The sequence below is a fragment of the Protopterus annectens genome, chromosome 12.part0, assembly GCF_019279795.1.
Source record: "Protopterus annectens isolate FY-2018-M chromosome 12.part0, PAN1.0, whole genome shotgun sequence".
NCBI lineage: Eukaryota > Metazoa > Chordata > Ceratodontiformes > Protopteridae > Protopterus > Protopterus annectens.
In genome coordinates, this window is record NC_056746.1 from 1,516,862,336 (window position 1) to 1,516,881,380 (window position 19,045).

General features: G+C 47.2%; 1 protein-coding gene across 1 annotated transcript in view; it reads right to left on the bottom strand.

Moving 5' to 3' along the window:
- The window catches only part of SEC14L1 (SEC14 like lipid binding 1), a 1,962,612-nt gene that overhangs the window by 1,188,700 nt on the left and 754,867 nt on the right, over nt 1-19,045 (bottom strand). The window lies entirely within an intron of this gene.

The window sequence follows — 19,045 nt, forward strand, 5'->3', positions numbered from 1 at the left end:
AATCAAGCCGACTGAGGGCTACTGCAAGCAGACAACCCAAATGTGATGACTGCAACAGTGAAACACGAAGAACATCTATTTTATATCTCTGAACAAGCAAGGGGAAATATACAGAATTAGAAGTTATGTACCTACCATAACGTTCCATGTTAGTTGTCTTCTCTCGCCTTCTTTCTTGCTGGATGGGTTCAGAGCCGATCCTCAGCTCCGACTCGGCACTTGCTTTAGCTTGAGAACTCCTTTTACCAGCTCGAGGCAACCCTATATCCCATGATGCAAGGCGGAACTACCTCAGATCTCGTTTGGTAGCTAACCTACCCTGCTAAAGACTAACCTAACAGAATTAGGAACACAAATTCATAATAGAAGTCCCCATATGAAGGCTCAGGAGGAAAACAACCTGATAGGAACTTTTCAAGATCTGTCCAGGCCAGGGGGAAGGAGGGAGGATGAAAGAAGAAGGCGAGAGAAGACAACTAACATGGAACGTTATGGTAGGTACATAACTTCTAAATGTTAACTTCTCAATCTCGCGTTCATTCTGCTGGATGGGACCAGCCCCTAGCACCTGTATCCCGGTGGCTCAATGGAACAGACTCTTGAGAACTGTGGAACCAAAACTGGCCCTATCTCTGGAGGCCAAGTCCAATTTGTAATGAGAGACAAAGGTATGAGGCGTGGCCCAAGTAGCTGCTGCACAAATGGTATCAATAGGTAGCCTATCCTGAAAGGCTGCAGAAGTGGACAGACTCCTGGTTGAGTGTGCTTTTGGTTTTGAATATAGCTGTTTGCCTCTGAGAGAGTACACATAGGAAATGGTGGAAGTCAACCATCTGGATAAGGTCACTTTAGAAACTGGAAGACCTATCCTGTTTTCTGCATAGGAGACAAATAATTGGTCCGATTTTCTGAATTGTTTAGTTCTATGCAAATAGTACCTGAGCTGACGATGGACATCCAAAAAATGCAGTTTCTGTTCAGCTCTGTCGGAATAGTTTGGGAAAAAGACCGGTAGATCTATAGATTGGTTAATATTGGTTTGAGACACAACTTTGGGGAGAAAGGAAGGGTTCGTTCTTAATGATACCCTGTCCTTATGAAAAACCAAATAAGGGGAACAAATGCAGAGAGCTTGAATCTCGGAAACCCTTCTTGCAGAAGTGACAGCCAGTAAAAATATAGTTTTCCAGGTCAATAACTTCAAAGAACATGAAGCAGACGGTTCGAAAGGAGGTAGTATCGAGGATGCTAACATTAAGTTTAGATCCCATTGCGGAGAAGGATGCTTTATAGGTGGTTTTAGGAGAAAAACTCCTCTTAGAAAGGCCTTGCACAATCTATGAGACATAATGTTATTGTCATGCAAGCCAACATGATACTTGGAAATAGCAGCCAGTTGTACTTTGACTGTAGATGACGAGGATCCTGAATGAAAAACCTCCGCCAGGAAATCTAAAACAGAATGTACAGGAGCAGTGAAGGGATCAATTTTTCTGGAATTTGCCCAAATAGAAAACGCCGCCACTTGCTAGCATAAACAGTCCTAGTGGACGACTTTAAAGAAGACACTAAGATGTCTCTGACAGAATCAGAAATCATCGGTAGCCTGGCTAGGAAGGAAGTGGAGCAACCAAGCAGTGAGGTTGAGAGAATGAATGGCCCGGTGCTGCTGACCCGACTGGTGGATCAAAAGATCCGAACTGGGTCCAGATGCCAGGGCTGCACCAGAAGGTGATGATGCAGAGACGGAAACCAAATTTGTCGAGGCCAATATGGGGCAATGAGGATCAACTTGGCTCTCAAAACGGTGGCTTTCTGAATGACTTGTGGAATCAAGGGAAAGGAGGAAAAGTATAGAAGTCCCCGGGCTAATCCTGGGTTAGAGAGTCTCTCAGGGGTTGGCCTGGTAGGGAAAGAGAGTGAAGAAATCGGGCACTTGTTGTTTTGAGGAGTAGCAAAAAGATCGCAACAAGGAGTGCCCCACTTCAGAAATATCTGATCCACTACAGATTGATTGAGAGACCACTCGTGAGGCATCAGAATGGATCTGCTCAGCCTGTCCGCCAATAGGTTGGACCTGCCGGGGATGTGCGTTGCTATCAGAAACCGATGAGAGGAGATCGCCCATTGCCAAAGTCTGAGAGCTTCTCGACATAACGGATAGGACCTGGTCCCGCCCTGTTTGTTGATGTACCAGACCACGGACATGTTGTCCGTTTGTACTGCAATAGTCCCGTGGAAGAAAGTCGCTGAGGGCTTGCAACGTTAAAGCACTGCTCTCATCTCCAGGACATTTATGTGCAGATGGTATTCTATGGGTTGCCACGTCCGTGGACCATCCTGCCCTGATAATGCCCCCCCCACCCGATCAGAGAGGCATCCGTAGTGACTGTGGCAACTGGAGGAGGGGGAATAAAAGGTCGGCCTTGATGAAGAAGAGGGGAAGATATCCACCAATTTAGATGAGCTCTGCACGACTGTGTGACTAAGATTTCGTGCCTCATCGGAAGACTGTGGTACGACCACTGCGTGAATAGCATCCACTGCAGAAGACGCATGTGGAAGCGAGCCAGTGGTAGAAGAACAATGGCCGCAGCCATAAGACCTAGAACCTTCAGTATAAATCTGGCTTTGATCTTGTTGCTCTGCAATAAAATCCGAACTAATTTTTGGATGTCCAGAATTCTTTGATCTGTTAGTTTGGCTAACATTTTGACGGTGTTTAATTCTGCGCCTATAAAGATGATAGATTGGCAAGGCAGCAGAGAAGATTTTTCGAAATTTACTGAAATTCCCAAACTCCTGCAAAGCTGTAGAGTGTAGTCTCTGGACTGAAGAAGCTGACACTTGGTGGTGGCGGAGAGGAGCCAGTCGTCCAAGTAGGGAAACACCTGGAATCCTTGACGTCTCAGATGAGCTGTGACCACTGCCATGCATTTGGTAAACACTCTGGGGCTGAAGTGAGGCCAAAGGGCAGTGCTCTGAATTGGTAATGACTGGTCCCTAGCCGAAGTGGAGAAACCTTCTGAGCCTGTGAATCTTTATGTGATAGTACGCATCCTGAAGGTCTATAGAGCACATCCAGTTGTCCTTGCCCAGAAAGGGCAGAATGGACTGAAGCGTGACCATCCGGAATCTTGCCTTCTTGACAAATCTGTTTAGATTGCTCAGGTCTAATATTGGTCTCCAATCTCCCGTCCTTTTGGGGACCAAAAAGAATCTCGAGTAGACGCCGGATCCTACCTGGTCTGCCGGCACAGTCTGGACGGCTCTTTTTTCTAGGAGCTATGAAAAGTACAGTTTTGTACCTACCATAAATGTAGATGTTCGAGGATCCACATTGCTGCAGTCCTAACAATTGGGTAGTCCGCTGTCCTCGGTCGGCCCGAATATCAAAGTATAAGGCTGACGTCGGTCAGGGCGCATTTGACTGACGTCAGTACGTCAGGGTACAAATGCGCATGACCGGCGTCATATCCTCAGTCTTTTCTTGCCCCAGATGTCAGAAGACCCTAAAAAGAAAGGTCAAAACCAAAAGACAGCAAACAACCAACCAACCACCCTTGCACTAACTATAGTACAATATATACAATATACACAAAATGTACAACCCAACCCACACAACCACCTCTAACAACAGAGGGAAGGAGGGAGGGAATTGGACAGCAGCAATGTGGATCCTCGAACATCTACATTTATGGTAGGTACAAAACTGTACTATGTTCTTCATCTCACATTGCTGCAGTCCTAACAATTGGGTAGAATCCCAAAGCAGAGATAAGGGAGGATGGCTAACTACAAGGAAGCAGGAGATGCCAAAATGCCCTGCAAAACAGCAGTGGCAAAACCAGTCCTAGACTTAGAGTAAAGTGGCAGGTGATAATGCTTAGAGAAAGTATGTACAGAACTCCAAGTAGCTGCCTCCAAAATATCCTTGGTTGCCACTCCCCTCAAAAAAGCTGTTGAAGTGGCAGTAGCCCTAGTGGAATGAGACCTAATCCCAGCTGGAATCTCCTTGCCATGATGGGAATAACAGAAAGCAATGCAAAACCCAATCCACTTAGAAATAGTTTGTTTTGATACAGGCTTGCCCTGAGAACTCAAAGCAAAAGAAACAAACAACTGCTGAGACTGCCTGAAACCTTTAGTTCTGTCCAAATAATAACGCAACTGCCTGTGGACATCTAAAGTGTGCAAAATCTTTTCCCTTTATTTTGGGGATTTGCATAAAACGTAGGCAAATGAATAGTTTGGTTCAAAGCCACACTAGAAACCACCTTAGGCATAAAGGAAGGATTACTACGTAATGATACCCTATCCTTATGGAAAATCAAGAAAGGCTCAACTGCCATAAGGGCCTGTAATTCAGAAACCCGTCTTGCAGAGGTAATGGCCAACAAAAAAGCAGTCTTCCATGATAAATACTTCAACTCAGCAGTAGCAGCAGGCTCAAAAGGTTGTAGAGTGAGTTTCTCCAACACAAAATTGAGATCCCAAGCAGGAGTAGGAGCTCTTCGTGGGGGTCTCATATTCTTTGCCCCTCTAAGAAATTGCTTGAACAAAGGATGAGAAAACAATGGTGGGTTGCAATCATAGTGAGCCGAAATTGCTGCAGCATGAACTTTAATAGAAGAGAAAGACCGACCTTTGTCTAGTAACTCAGTAAGATATTGAAGAGCCACACACAAATTAGGCTCAGAAACATCAAAATCTTTTGCTGCACTCCAAAACAAAAATCTCTTCCATTTGTCTGCGTACACTTTCCTTGTACTAGGCCTCCTAGCTTCCAAGATAACATTCAAAACTTGCTGAGGAAGTGGAGGCCCACTATGGGTCAAAACAGAATATGCCAGGCTGTGAGGTGCAGAGAGTGAAGCTTGACATGTAGCAAATGGCTGTCCTCCTGCGACAACAGGTGTGGAATCGAAGGCAAAGGCCATGGAGGCTTCCATACCAGACTTCTCAGTAATGGGTACCAGTGTTGTCGAGGCCAATCCGAGCTATTAAGATCATCCTTGGCTTGTCCTGTCTGACTTTCAGAAGTACCTTTAGGAGGAGAGGCAGAGGTGGAAAGGCATACACATGAAGATTGCTCCAATTGAAGGAAAGAGCATCCACTCTCCAAGCTGTGGGATGAAACCCTTTTGTGCAAAACTTTGGCAGCTGATGGTTTAGTGGGGAAGCGAACAGATCTATGTCTGGAGTTCCCCATGACACTGTCAATTGCTGAAATACATGAGGATCCAATTTCCACTCATGGGGATCCATAATTCGTCTGCTCAACACATCTGCTAAGGAGTTCTGTGCTCCTGGCAGAAACCTTGCCTGAAGATTGAGCTGTAAACTGAGAGCAGTCTCCCACAAAATCATTGCTTGCCTGCATAGAGGATAAGAATGTTCCCCCTTGCTTGTTGATGTACCACATGACAGTTGTGTTGTCTGTTAGAATCAACACCTGCCCTGGAAGAAGTAATTCCTTGAAAGCAATTAATGCAAACTGGACTGCTAACATCTCCTTCATGTTGATATGTAGATGTTGTAGTCTGACAGGCCACTTGTTTTGTATCCACTTTCCATTGAGATGAGCTCCCCAAGCTTTGTCTGAGGCATCTGTCGTTAAAACCTGACTCGCCTCTGGCCGGGTCACAGAGAGTCCCTTGTTTAGGTGACATTCCTGAGCCCACCACAAAATTCCTTTTGAATGCAAGGTATTATTTGAATGACAGTGTCCAGATCCTGGCAGTGCTGTGTCCATACATTTTTGAGATACCATTGTAGCTTCCTCATATGCAGTTTGGCATTGGGAAGCACCAGAATACAAGATGCCATGAACCCTAAGGCTTGAAGGACTGTCCTTGCAGTCAGCCCGGACTGATGAGATAGTTGATAGAAGTAAAGGGATAGACTCTTTTGTTTGTCCGGGGTTAAAAAGGCCATCTGGGATGCTGTATTCAGTCTCACACCCAGAAAGCACATGTCTTGAGAGGGTACTAGACTGGACTTTATTTCGTTCACAGAATACCCTAGGCATCTTAGCACTGCTATCACAAATTCCAAATGATGAAGGAGCTCTTCTTCCTTGAGCCAGAATTAGGCAGTCGTCCAAATAAGGATAGATCTGTATTCCCTTTAGTCTGAAGAAAGCTATCGCTGGAGCCAGAATTTTCGTGAACATTCTGGGCGCAGTAGATAAGCCAAAGGGCAATGCAGAGAACTGATAGTGAGAAGTCCCAGCTCGAAAACGCAGATACTTTCTGCAACCTAGTCTGATAGGAACATGAAGGTAAGCCTCCTTGAGATCCAAAGTTACCATCCAATGATCTTTGCCCAGCAGAGGTAAAAGCTGCTGCAACGTCAACATTTTGAACTTGGGAATGTCCAGATAAGTGTTGAGGATAGATAAATCCAAAATTGGTCTCCATGTGTTCCCCTTCTTTGGTACTAGGAACAGGCGAGAATAAAATCCTAGGCCCACTTCTGGCAGAGGGACCGGCTGTATGGCCCCTAGTCGGAGCAACAGAGAAACCTGCTTGTGAGCCTCTATTCTTTGTTGAGGAGGAACGTCTGTCATGCCTGTGAAAGGAGGCAAGGTATGGAAATAAAACCTGTAGCCGTGGTGTATGATATCCAATACCCATCTGTCTTGGGTAATTAAACACCAATTTTCTTTGAAAAGTGCCAACCGTCCCCCCAAAGGTGCTGCCAGACGAGCAGGCTCTGGCAGCTGAAAAGGTAGGTCATTGGGTCTGCTTACGAAAGGACTGACCCCTGCCCTCACCCGAAGCCTGTGCAGGAGAACTCCCTGTTCTAGGCCTGAAAGAGCCCTGAGCTCTGCCCTTACCACGTCTAGATCTACCCCTAGACTGGGAATCATAAGAAGGATAAGTCCACCCCTTAGGCCAATTTCTACTAAACTTTGGAGGCTGGACTTGCAAAAAATCTTTAACAGTCTGCATAGACTTAGCTTTGTCCTCCATTTTCTTTAAAACTGTCTCAACAGGAGGACCAAACAATACGTCAGATTGTAAAGGAGCATCTAAAATCCTTGTTTTAACATGTTCAGACAAATTTTGATCCCTCAGCCAGGCGTGCCGGCGAAGAACTGACCCAGTGGCAGCCACCCTAGACGAGGCCTGTATAGCATCAAAACCACATTGCAAAGAATGCTTACCCACCTGTTCAGAAACGTGCACTAAATCTTGCAACTCCTTACAATCAATACCTACTGCCAGAGCATCAACCTTAGATTTCAATTGTGAAAGGAGATAATTTTGGTATTTCAACATGTGAAACTGGCAATTCAGAGCCCTCATAGCAAGAGTGGAAGAAGTATAGACTTTCTTGCCCCACCTATCCAAGGCCCTAGCCTCCTTGTCTGCAGGAACCGGATTCTTAACAACAGAAGCCTTAACACCTTTAGGCCCATGGCTAACAGTTTCCGGGTCTGCCCTAGGACTCTTAAAAAGATACTTATGAGCTTCAGGCACCCTGTAATACCTATCCGGCTTAACAGGAGCAGGAGGCAAAGAATCAGGATTAAGAGAAGCTTCCATAAAACATCTACCACTACAGTGAAAACAGGAGGTATAGCCAGAGGCCTATGCTGGGGTAACAACAGAAATTCCTAAGCCTTTTCTGGAATCAGAGAAGTCCTGACCTTCCCACTTAAAATGCTCCCTCATGGAATGAAGAGTTTCCGAAAAAGAAAAATCCTCAGGGGGAGTAGCAGAAGGAGTAGAATCATCCACATCAGAATCAGAATAAGGAGAGTACTCCTGCAAGTCTTCAGCCGAAGACTCTGAAACATCTGAAGCCTGCTCAAAAACCCCCAGCTCAGGCTCCACCCTAGGCCTCTTATGAGGAGGGGGCATAGAACCCCTAATCAAAGTAATCAAATCTTCTGCCATTTTAAGCATATGCTTCTTGGGCACAGTACCTGAAGAGCTAGGGGTAACACTAACTGAAGCTAAACCTGGCCTGCCCCTGGGGGAAGCCTTGGAAACAGAAGGAGGGGGCCTAGCCACTTTAGGAAGGGAGGGGAGTATAGTAATATGAGAAGTCCCCTCTGCCTGACTAGTCTCCTGAGAGGCCACATCTTGTAATAACAAGGTCTCCCCCTGTGAACATAAAGAAACCTCCGGTGGAGCCACCGGCTCCACCGACACCTCTAAAGAACCGGCGTCAGGGACTGACGGTTCTTCAAGCCTAGGCTTAACTGCCTTGTCCTTGCGCTTCTTGGAAGAAGCGGGCGTCGGAGCATCCGACGGCATTTTATAGTTACACCGCTTCCCAAAGACTAACCTCGCACAATCCAACCACCTCTTTATAGTACGTTTATTAAATCTAGCACAAGAGCAACAGCCAACAACGTCGTGCTCAGGCCCTAAGCAAGGAATACACAAAGTATGATAATCTTTATGCGGTATCTGTTTCCCACAAGAAATGCAATTATGAACTTTTTCTGACATCCGGTAAATGACTGAGGCAAGAAAAAACTAAAATATTCCACAACGGGGTACTTAGCCAACTTTGAAACCGGTCTGAAACTTCTAAATCGAAAAATCTCAGAACGCCAACCGGCACTTGCAATACTGCTTCTGCATCGGACCATGCGGCAAAAAAGACTGAGGATAGGACGCCGGTCATGCGCATTTGTACCCTGACGTACTGACGTCAGTCAAATGCACCCTGACCGACGTCAGCCTTATACTTTGATATTCGGGCCGACCGAGGACAGCGGACTACCCAATTGTTAGGACTGCAGCAATGTGAGATGAAGAACATCCTCCTGTTCTGCCAAATCCCTTTGACCGGGTGAGATGTCTGGAAGGGATTGTAGAGGTACGGGAAACCTTTCGAAGGGGATTTTGTAACCTTCGGATATGATCGACTGTACCCACATCTCTTGAGATAGGGATTGCCAGGCTACTGGGTACAGCGAAATCCTTCCCCCGACTGCCTCCAAGGGTGGACAGTCGGGCAACACCTCAGGGATGCTGAAAGGGCTTCTCAGGAAGAGACTCCCTGTTGCCCTGGTTCTGAGGAGCCCCCTGCCTCTAGGGCGTCTATTATTGTTACCCCTCTGCCTCTGGGGGTAAACTGACCACGTGCATCCGGTGTAGCTCCTTGGGCTTTATGGAACCATCTTCCCTTCTGACCCTTGGGATATGGTCTAGAAGGAGTGGAAAACTGACTCCAACGGCAGAAAGAGTTTTACCGTCCTGCTCACACCTGGTCAAGGTATCCTTCACCTGAGGTCGAACAAAGCCGAACCATCAAAGGGGTATTAGTGAAGGACGCCTTAAAGGGTCCCAAAATTACAAAGCCGCATCCAGGCTTGGCGCCTAAGAGCAACTCCTGTGCCTGCGCCCTGCTCGCTCCATCGGCCGCATAGGATATGAGCCGCATGGAGGAGTTAGATATGGAATTCAGGATTGCAAGCTGCGAGGCAATCTTTTCTTGAGCCCCAGCAGCAGAAGGATCCTGGACTACTTCACCCAGTTCCTTGAGAATATCTCGTTGAAGCCTGGTGAAGTGACAAAGGTAGTTCAGCGAAAGCATAGCAAAGGTCGCTGAAGAAAACATCCGCTTTCCATACCTGTCCATGGTCCTAGAATCCTTGTTAGGAGGGTGGACAGGTACTGAAGGATCCGCCAGTTCCTTCTTAGTGGCCGCCGCCACCACCATAGCATCCACAGAGACACCTTTGGAAAGGAACTGTTTGTCCGTAGGGGCCGTGATGAATTTGGATGGTCTCCTGGGGACAGGTTCCACAGAATCTGGAGCCACCCACGCCTTCCGAGCCACTACCTGCATAAGTGGGTCGAAAGGCGGAGACACCCAGGAGGTGGAGGGTCGGGATCCAAAAGCCTCCAGGTATACAGACTCATCCTCGGAGGGATCAATGGCTGGCCAATTCCCCCTCTGTTTGAGGAGCTCAAGGATGTCTGAAAAAGAGACATCCTCAGAGGGGATGGGCAACCCTCCGACTCATCTAAGTCGGTATCCGATGTAGTAGACTCGGGGGAGTCTGTGTGTTTCCTCTTACACGTCCTCTTCCGAGGGGGTTCACCTGCAGGATCAGGAGAAACTTGAAGAGGAGGAAATTCCCAATGGGGAAACCTGGGACGATGGATCCCTGGGCCTGAGAGCAAGAGGCGCCTGCAGGCACTGATGAGGGAGGAGCTAGAGGGATGGACCGTTGACCAGGCTCAGAGGCCAGGACACTCCTCATCACCTCAAAGGCTCCCCCCGGGAGGCCGGAATATCCCGCTCGAGGAAACAGGAATGCCCGGCTCCACTGAGAGGGAAGGCTCCGAGGCGATGTCGGCGCCGAGCTTAAAGCCGAAGCCCGAGAGGGAGAGTGGGGTCGGACAAGGGTCCGATGCCACTAGCCCCTCAGAGCCGAAGGGAAACCCGGCGACGGATCCCTCCAAGGAAGGTCTCAAGGAGGAGATCGAAGCCGAGGGCACGGAGCCGAAGGATGTATCGGCTCCGCACGAAACAGTCGCTGTCCCGAAGCTCCGCCCAACTCTGGTGTGGAGTCGGAGGAGGAAGTTCAAGGGGTGAGGCTATAGCGAAGTCTGTTGAGACGGGCTATGGAGCATTTGGGCCAGTGCCTGAGACTTCAACAGCCTGCTTACCACCCTCTCCAAGTCGTGGTCAGACAGCCTGGAAGATCTCAAGATCGGCTCGATGGCTCCGCTCCGACAAAGAGGAGACCCGAGCCGAGTGGATACTCAGTAACGGCGGGGACCGAGATCTCTTTCGGGACGAAGCCATCGGAGCCAAAGTCCCCTGAACTCCAGATGGAGCCGAAGGTTTCTCGGCTCCGATGCTGGATAAGGTGTCGGCTCCAGCCGGAGCCGACAAGGCTACAGTAGACAATGTATCGGAACCAGCCGGCACCGAACCCACTACTTTTAAGGAAGATACATCGGTTCCAGCCAGAGCCGATCTCGGCTCCGACGGAGCCGGAGCCACCGGAGGATGCTTGGATACTGAAGCCTGAGCCTTCGGTGGCTTAGAAGGTTTCCCAGACCCTGCTTTAGAGGGAGAACCTTCTGGATTAATTAAGCCACGGAGGATAAGCTTATTCCTCCTTTCCTGCAGGACTCTCTGGCTAAAAGAGTGACACAAAGCACAGGAGTCCTGCAGGTGCAAAGGCCCCAGGCAATAAACACAAGAAGTGTGACCGTCTGTCAGAGACATTTTCTGACAGCACGAGTCACACTTCTTGAAGCCTGAGACCTTGCCTTCCCCTAGACATATCCTAGGAGGAAGTAACACACACAAACCCCAACAAACACACAAAATTAATCCCCTAACACACAACACACAGGAAGGGATTAACCAATGGGGTTTTAGGCCTAACTAAAAACTTTTCACTAAAGGTTGTAACAAGATTATAAAGTTTGAAAAACAAGGGAATAGGGTGGGCTGTAACTCACTACAGGCTATAAATGAGGAATAAGGGGAATAAAACTCTAACTAAGCTTCTCTTTTCTTTAACAAGAAAATCACTTACCTCTGCTGGTAAAGGAGACCTCTTTCGCTAAGCGGCAAACGAGATCTGAGGTAGTTCCGCCTTGCATCGTGGGATATAGGGTTGCCTTGAGCTGGTAAAAGGAGTTCTCAAGCTAAAGCAAGTGCCGAGTCGGAGCCGAGGATCGGCTCCGAACCCATCCAGCAAGAATGAAGGCGAGATTGACAACTTAACATCATGGACAATGAGTGGAATAACGGACAGAAAGCCACCACATACCAGCACCCCAATGGTCTACAATATGGCACTTGACTGTAATGGGCATGCCATGAGATCCTTTCCATTACCTCACAGGATAATGGAAGGTCATGTAAGGGAAGGCTGAGAGCTGTCAAGGACTGCCAGTGAAATGAGAAAGTCACTAAAAAGCTGGTAAACTGAGGAAGAAATCAAAGAAGAAGATGGTGAGTGACTTAAAATAAGACTGCTTATGTTAAAGGAATGTGTAAACTGCTGTCATTAAAGTGGTTTCCTTTTGTGCCTAACACTGGGTTTGAGGGGTATAGGGGTGTTAATGGGCCTCAGTTTCAATCCTTTAGGATATCACTTGGTAGCCTGAATCATCTATCTCCAAGTAAGTGATTTCAGTCGACAAGAGTTAGTGGGGAGGAGAAAGTACAGCTGCGTACACTTACCATAAATGTAAATGTTAGAGTGTATTCACTGTTCACCCGTGGCTTATCCCTGCTGTGGTAGCCCTCAGCCAGCCTGAATATTAGAGTCAATGTTTTTCTGCGACGGCTGCGGTTGCCTGTAGTCTGACATCAGGTGGTCAGTGCTATAAAGCAAGGCAGCAGACGTCATTACATCAATTTTTCTTGACCTAACCCATCGGAAGCACAAGAAGATAAAGTAAAGTGGTCCTGCTGGCTAAAAGTCACCGCGGGAAGCTTATGTCCCCTAGGGAAATAGAATACAAGGGGGATGGAGGGAGTGAAATCAGGACTGCAACAGTGAATACACTCGAACATCTACATTTATGGTAAATGTACACAACTGTACTATGTTCTTTGTGTTTCACGGTTGCAGTCATCACCTGTGGGAGGATTCCCAAAGCTGTGGGGGAGGGGGGGTGGAAGGATAGGTTACAGCCCAAGGCATGGGTCAGCAAGCCCTGCAGAACTACAGAGGCAAACCCTGACCTAAACTTAGAAAAAAAGAGGTAGGTGGTAAGGTATGGACAGAGGTCCAGGTGGCAGCTTCCAAGATGTCCCTGGTGGAGACTCCTCCGAGGAAGGCTGTGGAAGTGGAGGCTGCCCTAGTGGAATGGGTACGAATAGACTTGGGGGGGGGGGTTCCCATGTAGTCTGTAGCAGAAATGGATATAGTGTGATATCCATTTGGAAATGGGCTTCCCCTTATGCCCCTGGGGCAAAGCTGACAAGCAGGTGGTCTGTTTTTCTGAAGGGTTTAGTACAGTCCAGATAGTATCAAGAGTTGTCTGTGCATGTCTAGTGAGTGCAGAATTCTTTCCCCCTTGTTTTGAGGGTTGGGAAAGAAGGTGGGTAGGTGTATGGCCTGGTTGAGGGTCACATCAGATACCACCTTGGGCATACAGGAGGGGTTAGTCCTCAGGTAGACCCTGTCTGCATGGAAAATGATGAAGGGCTCAACAGTCATGAGTGCCTGAAGTTCTGAAACCCTTCTGGCTGAGGTGATAGCTAGCAGAAAGGCAGTCTTCCAGGAGAGGTATTTCAATTCTGTTGAAGCAGCATGTTTGACAAGAGGTAAGGTTAGTTTTTCTAAAACATAATTCCAGTCCCAAGTTGGCGTGAGACGCCTTCTGGAAGATGTGATATTAGAAGCCCCTCTGAAGGGCTGTTTAATCAAGGGATGAGAGAAGAGAGGTAGGTCTGAATCATAATGGGCTGAAATGGCTGAAGTATAGATTTTAGTAGAAGAGAAGGAGAGGCCACTTTTGAGCAACTCAGCTAGGTAATCCAAGAAAAGAGGGATGGAAGGATGAGAGGTACTGGTCCCAGGAGCATTTCCCTGCGTAAGATTTTCGGGTGCTGGGCCTCCTGGCCTCTGTGAGACTGTCTAGGACCCGTTTCCTTAACAGGGACTCCTTGTTAGCTTTTAAGGTATAAGCCATGCTGTAAGATTGAGAGTCTGCAAGCCTGGGTGCAGTATCGTCCCCCTCACCTGGGTCAAGAGGTCTGAGACCAGGGAAAGCTGCTTGGGGGGCTGTAAGGTCAGGCTGCGTAGTAAGGGGTACCAATGCTGTCTGGGCCAATATGGAGCAATGAGGATGGCCTTTGGTCTCTCCTCCCTTATTTTGATCAGTACCTTGGGAATAAGGGGCAGAGGAGGGAACGTGTACACAAAGAGGGAGTTCCAGGGGAAGGTCAAGGCATCCATCTTCCACGCTAGGAGGTGATACTCCCTGGTATAGAACCTTTGCAGCTGGAGGCTGAGATGTGAGGCAAAGAGATCCACCTCCGGAGTCCTCCACTTCCTGAGTGACTTGCAGAAAGATTTCCCTGTGGAGCTGCCATTCGTGGGGGTTCAGTAAGTTTCTGCCTAGGTGGTCTGTCAGGGTGTTGTTGAGCCCTGGTAGGTATTGGGCAATTAGGTGTACAGCCATGGAGGAGGCTGTCAGCTAGAGGCTCATGGCTAGCCTGCACAGAGGGTAAAATTGGGTCCCTCCCTGTTTGTTGATATACCACATTACTGTGGTGTTGTCGGTTTTTATAAGGAGAACCCCTGGTCTGAGACAGGGTTTGAAGGATGTCACAGGCTTTTGTACTGATGCAAGTGAAGGTGCTGGGCATCCCAAAGACCTTGGGTGCACCTGCCTAAGTGAGTCTGAGGTGTCAGTGGTGATGGTCTGGCTGGTAGGGTGGTGGATGAAGGAAGACCCTTGCTCTTGGCACAGGCCTCTGCCCACCAGAGAAACTCGGCCCTTATACATGTGGTCAGAAGGAGAGAGGTCGGTTCTTTAGATACCACTGAAATTTTCTCATGTGAAAGCCTGGCCAGAGGAATTAGAAGGATGCAAGATGTCATGTACCCCAGGGCTTGCAGGAACTTCTTCACATTGAGGTGACTTCTGGAAGCCAGCTGGGTAAAGTAGAGAGGCAGGAAGCTTTGCTTTTCTGAGGATAGGAAGGTCATTTGGGATGCAGAGCTACCAAGAAAATGATCTTCCTGATGGGAGTTTGCTTTGATTTCTTCTCGACGTTGGTGAACCCTAGGGAGGTTAGGAGAGATTTATCAAAGAGAAGGTCCTGGAGCAGCTTTTCTTTGCACTCTGCCTGAATGAGGCAGTTGTCCAGGTAAGGGTAAATCTGTATATTTTGCTGTCTGCAAAATGCTATGGCTGGGGCAATGCATTTGGTGAATACTCTGGGTTCACTAGATAAGCCAAAGGGTAGCACAGAGAACTGAAAGTGTTGTGATCCTGCTCTAAAGTGCAGGAATGTCCTGCAGGACTCTCTTATGGGGATGTGGAGGTAGGCATCTTTTAGGTCCAGGGTCTCTAGCCAGTCATTTTTGTTAGCATAGACAGCAGCTGCTGCAGAGTTAACATTTTGAATCTGGGGACCACCAGGGAGGTTTTCAGAATGGATAGATCCAGGATGGGGCGCCAAGTGCCCTCTTTTCTGGGAACAGGGAATAGTCTGGAATAAACGCCTTTGTCTATTTGATCTGAGGGGACAGGTTCTACTGCCCCCTGGGAGAGGAGAGTTTGGACCTGTTTCAATGCTTCTGCCCACTGATGTGGAGGTAAGTCTGCATACCCTCTTGGAATTGGGAGTTCGCTAAAACAGAATTTGTATCCCTGAAATATTATCTTTATGACTCAATGTCCTTTACCGAAAGCCAATTTTCTTGGAAGAGCAAGAGCCTTCCTCCTAGTTTTTGACGAGTGAAGGGAGGACAGAGAGGGAGGGGGGAGTCATTGTGAGTTTTTGCCATAGAAGGGTTGTTTATAACTCCCTGCCTTTGGGGCTGAAGTGGTCCACTGTTTGATTCTCTGTTGGCCCTGGGATAGGGGCCTGGATGGTCTGTCCCTGTGGGGCTTACCTTGGCCCTGTCTTCTAGGTGCAGGGAAGTACCAGTGCTTAGAGGGAAAGTTCCTGCTGAACCTGGGAGGTTGAACCTAAAAGAAATATTTTACTGTTTGCATAGATTTTGCTTTGTCTTCCATCTTTTTAAGCACCTGTTCTACTTTTACTCAGAACAAGCGCTCCTCATCTTGGGGTGCATCAATAAGTTTAGACTTGACATGATCAGGGAGAGGTTGTTCCTTCTGCCATGCATGTCTCCTAATGATAGATCCTGTTATTGCTGCCCTGCTAGAGGCTTCTAGGGTGTCATATCCACAGAGTAATGCATGTTTGGCCACTTGACAAGCAGAGTGCAGTAAATCTGCTTACTCTTTTCAACTGGCACAGTCAGGAAAGGTAGAAATCTTTTTGTTTTAATAGTTCCTAAGTGTGTTGCTGATATTTTAACATATGGAATTGACAAGTGAGTGCTCTAACAGCTAATGCTGCAGAGATGTATACTTTTTTTATCCCATCTGTCCAGAGCTCTGGAGTCCTCGTCAGAAGGAATAGGATTCTTGGCAGAACTAGTCTTAGCTCCTTTAGGTCCCTGTATAATGACCTCTGGGTCTGCAGCAGGATTTCTGTGAAGGTATTTGTGAGAATCCAGTAGTCTGTAATACCTGTTAGGTTTACTGGGAGCAGGTGGGAGGGCATCAGGGGCTAAGCTGGATTCATGGAAAACATCACCCACCACTTCTAAAATACAGAGGATGGCCAGGAGTCTGTGCTGAGGCAGGATCAGGAACTCTCTAGGTCTTTTCTTAGACTGGGGAAGTCCTGGGATTCCCACTGGAAATGTTCCCTGAGGGTGTGAAGGGCATCCCCAAAGGAAAGGTCCTCTGGAGGGGAAGCAGAAGGGATGGGATTCCTCTGCATCTGAATCCTCATAAGCAGTCAGAGGTTGCTGTTCCTCTTCAAAATCTGAATAGTCAGATTCCTCAGAATCCTGTTCTTTCATAATTTCTGGAGAAGGGTGCCTTTTCCTTTTAGAAGTTGTGGCCTGACTACCCGGGATAAGGGAGATGAGATCCTCCGCCATTTAAAGCATTTATGCTTGGGGTGGTGGGGCAGGAGCAAGATGGTGGCTAGAAGCAGATTTTCTAAAAGTGGCCTGGCTTCTAGGCCTGAGATAATCTGTTGGTCTGAGAGAAACGGTAGTCGAATGAGAAGTCGTTTTTTGTCTAGATTTGGTACAGAGAAAGGCCTCCTCAGAAGCAGGTGCCTGCATCGAGGCTCTGGCCCCAACACAGGCAGAGATAGCCAAAGGCTTGGAAGACTAAGAAGATTTCTGCAGCATACTCGGTAGAGGCCTGCGTAGATACTGAATTGGGTGTCAGGGGCTACGAAGGCTCCTCACCGAATTCCAGAGAACTGTCTACCTGCTTAGCGGCAGCATCGTCGGAAGGCTTAGCCTTGTGTGATCTGTCTCCATCTTTATCTTTGTGTTTTTTCAGAATGTCCACACATTGTTGGCTGACAGACGCCATATCGGAATGTAAAGACTGAACATGAAAATAACTGTCTACAAAAAGAGCTCTACAGCTAATGGCTCTCGCATTAAAGAGGGCACAGAACCGGCAAAGGGGGACGTAGTGGTCTGGGCCTAAACAAGTGATGCACTAAGAACGCAAGTCTTGGTGTGGGATCTGCTTTCCACAGGCGAGACAATTAACTTTTTTCAGACATTGGTTAGTGCAAGAAATAAGGGTTCCCAACGGGGTACTTAGCTTTAGACATTTTCAGCTGAAATTCAAACTCTGGTAGCGACCGAACAGCACTTGTGCGAACTGCTTCTGCTATGGTCTCCATGGCAAGAAAGACGGATGTAATGACGTCGGCTGCCTTGCTTTATAGCACTGATGACCTGACGTCAGAATACAGTCGACTGAAGCCGACAGAGAAAAATATTGACTCTAGTATTTGGACTGGCCGAGGGCTACCACAACAGTGATAACCCACAGGCAATGACTGCAACAATGAAACACGAAGAACATTGCGTGCTGAAGGGTGCACTGCAATATATATATAGGTGTAATACACAGGGATGGTCTGTCTCCAAGAGGCATGCTTGCTAGCAGAGGCCTCTTGGCACATAAATTCACAAAGCGACCTACTTAAAACAAGCAGTTTTATTTACAGGCTCATAGTAGTTTAAGTACTATGCTATCTTCCCCAGCTGTCCATTTTAAGCCTAGTTAACTTGCCTTTTGGTGCTTGAAGTAACCTATTTCATTTGGTGCTAGACTGGCTTTACTCACTCCATGGTCAATAATTACACATTACCCCTAGTAAGAATAACTGGGATAATTCCATAGAAAGCTTGTGTGGACTCATGGCAACTCGGGGGGGGGATCATATAGAGTTGTCAAGGACTGCCAGTGAAATGATGCCATGGGAGGCCCTATAACTCAAAAATTACCAGAGAAAGTATATAGCTTTTCTACGATGCCCGATTAGGGGGATTGTGTCAAATGCTTTCGTCAGGTCAAGGGATGCAGTGTGTACCATTTTACCTTCACCCACTGTTTTAACAGGCAAAATAGTGGCAAGATGAGTATATGACAACAGTTCCTACACTACCTCTACCTCTGTAGAAGGAAGATTTTAAGCACAGGAGGTTTGACATTATCCACGGGACCTTAGGATTGTGACTGCATCCTCTGCTTCACTTCAGGTAGAAACAAGGGAATAATCCTGAGTGGCTTTTGTACATGGAATAATAAAATGCTACAAAGTTATTACTGGGCCAGAAACAGCCTTACTGCCTTTAGTGATTTCTATAATGAAAGGAAGAGAGCACCAGCAGTAACTAAGATGGCTGGGGCAATTCTGACACTGCTGTTTGGGGAGTATGTAACTTATGGCAGTAAACAGACAGCATGTCACAGCTTGGGCAATTGCTTGTATGCTTCTGCAGGTATAAAACAATTTGCAGTTACATCTAAGAGCATTATGCAGGGTAAGACATGGAAGTCCAAAAAATAATGGAAAAGGGTATACTACACAAGACTGCGAAGACCACAGGGGGAGGAATTATAAGCTCAGACTTGCAGATGGGTATGCAAATGCCTGTGGGCCAGCAATACTTGCTTATTTGCCTGGACAGAGCTGTCACTCAAAGGGTGTGTTGGGTTCTAAAGTTACTGAAGCTATGTTTTGTGATTGTTGTAGACTTGCTATTAAGTGGTTATTCAGGTTGCTACTGTTATTAATCTAGGAATACAGAGTTCCTGACAAAGTGTTTATTGTACTGGACTTCTTGTATTTGTGAAGATTTATAGCATTAAGGTGCTGAAAAAGGAAAAATAAGTCTACTAACATTCCGGCTGAAAGTGGAAGGCTGAACCAAAAATGAAAACTTACACTTTCCATTACGAGTTAACTTAGAGATGTAACAAGGGGCATCAATGGAGTAGACACTAAAAAGATAGAAAGGATACTTACT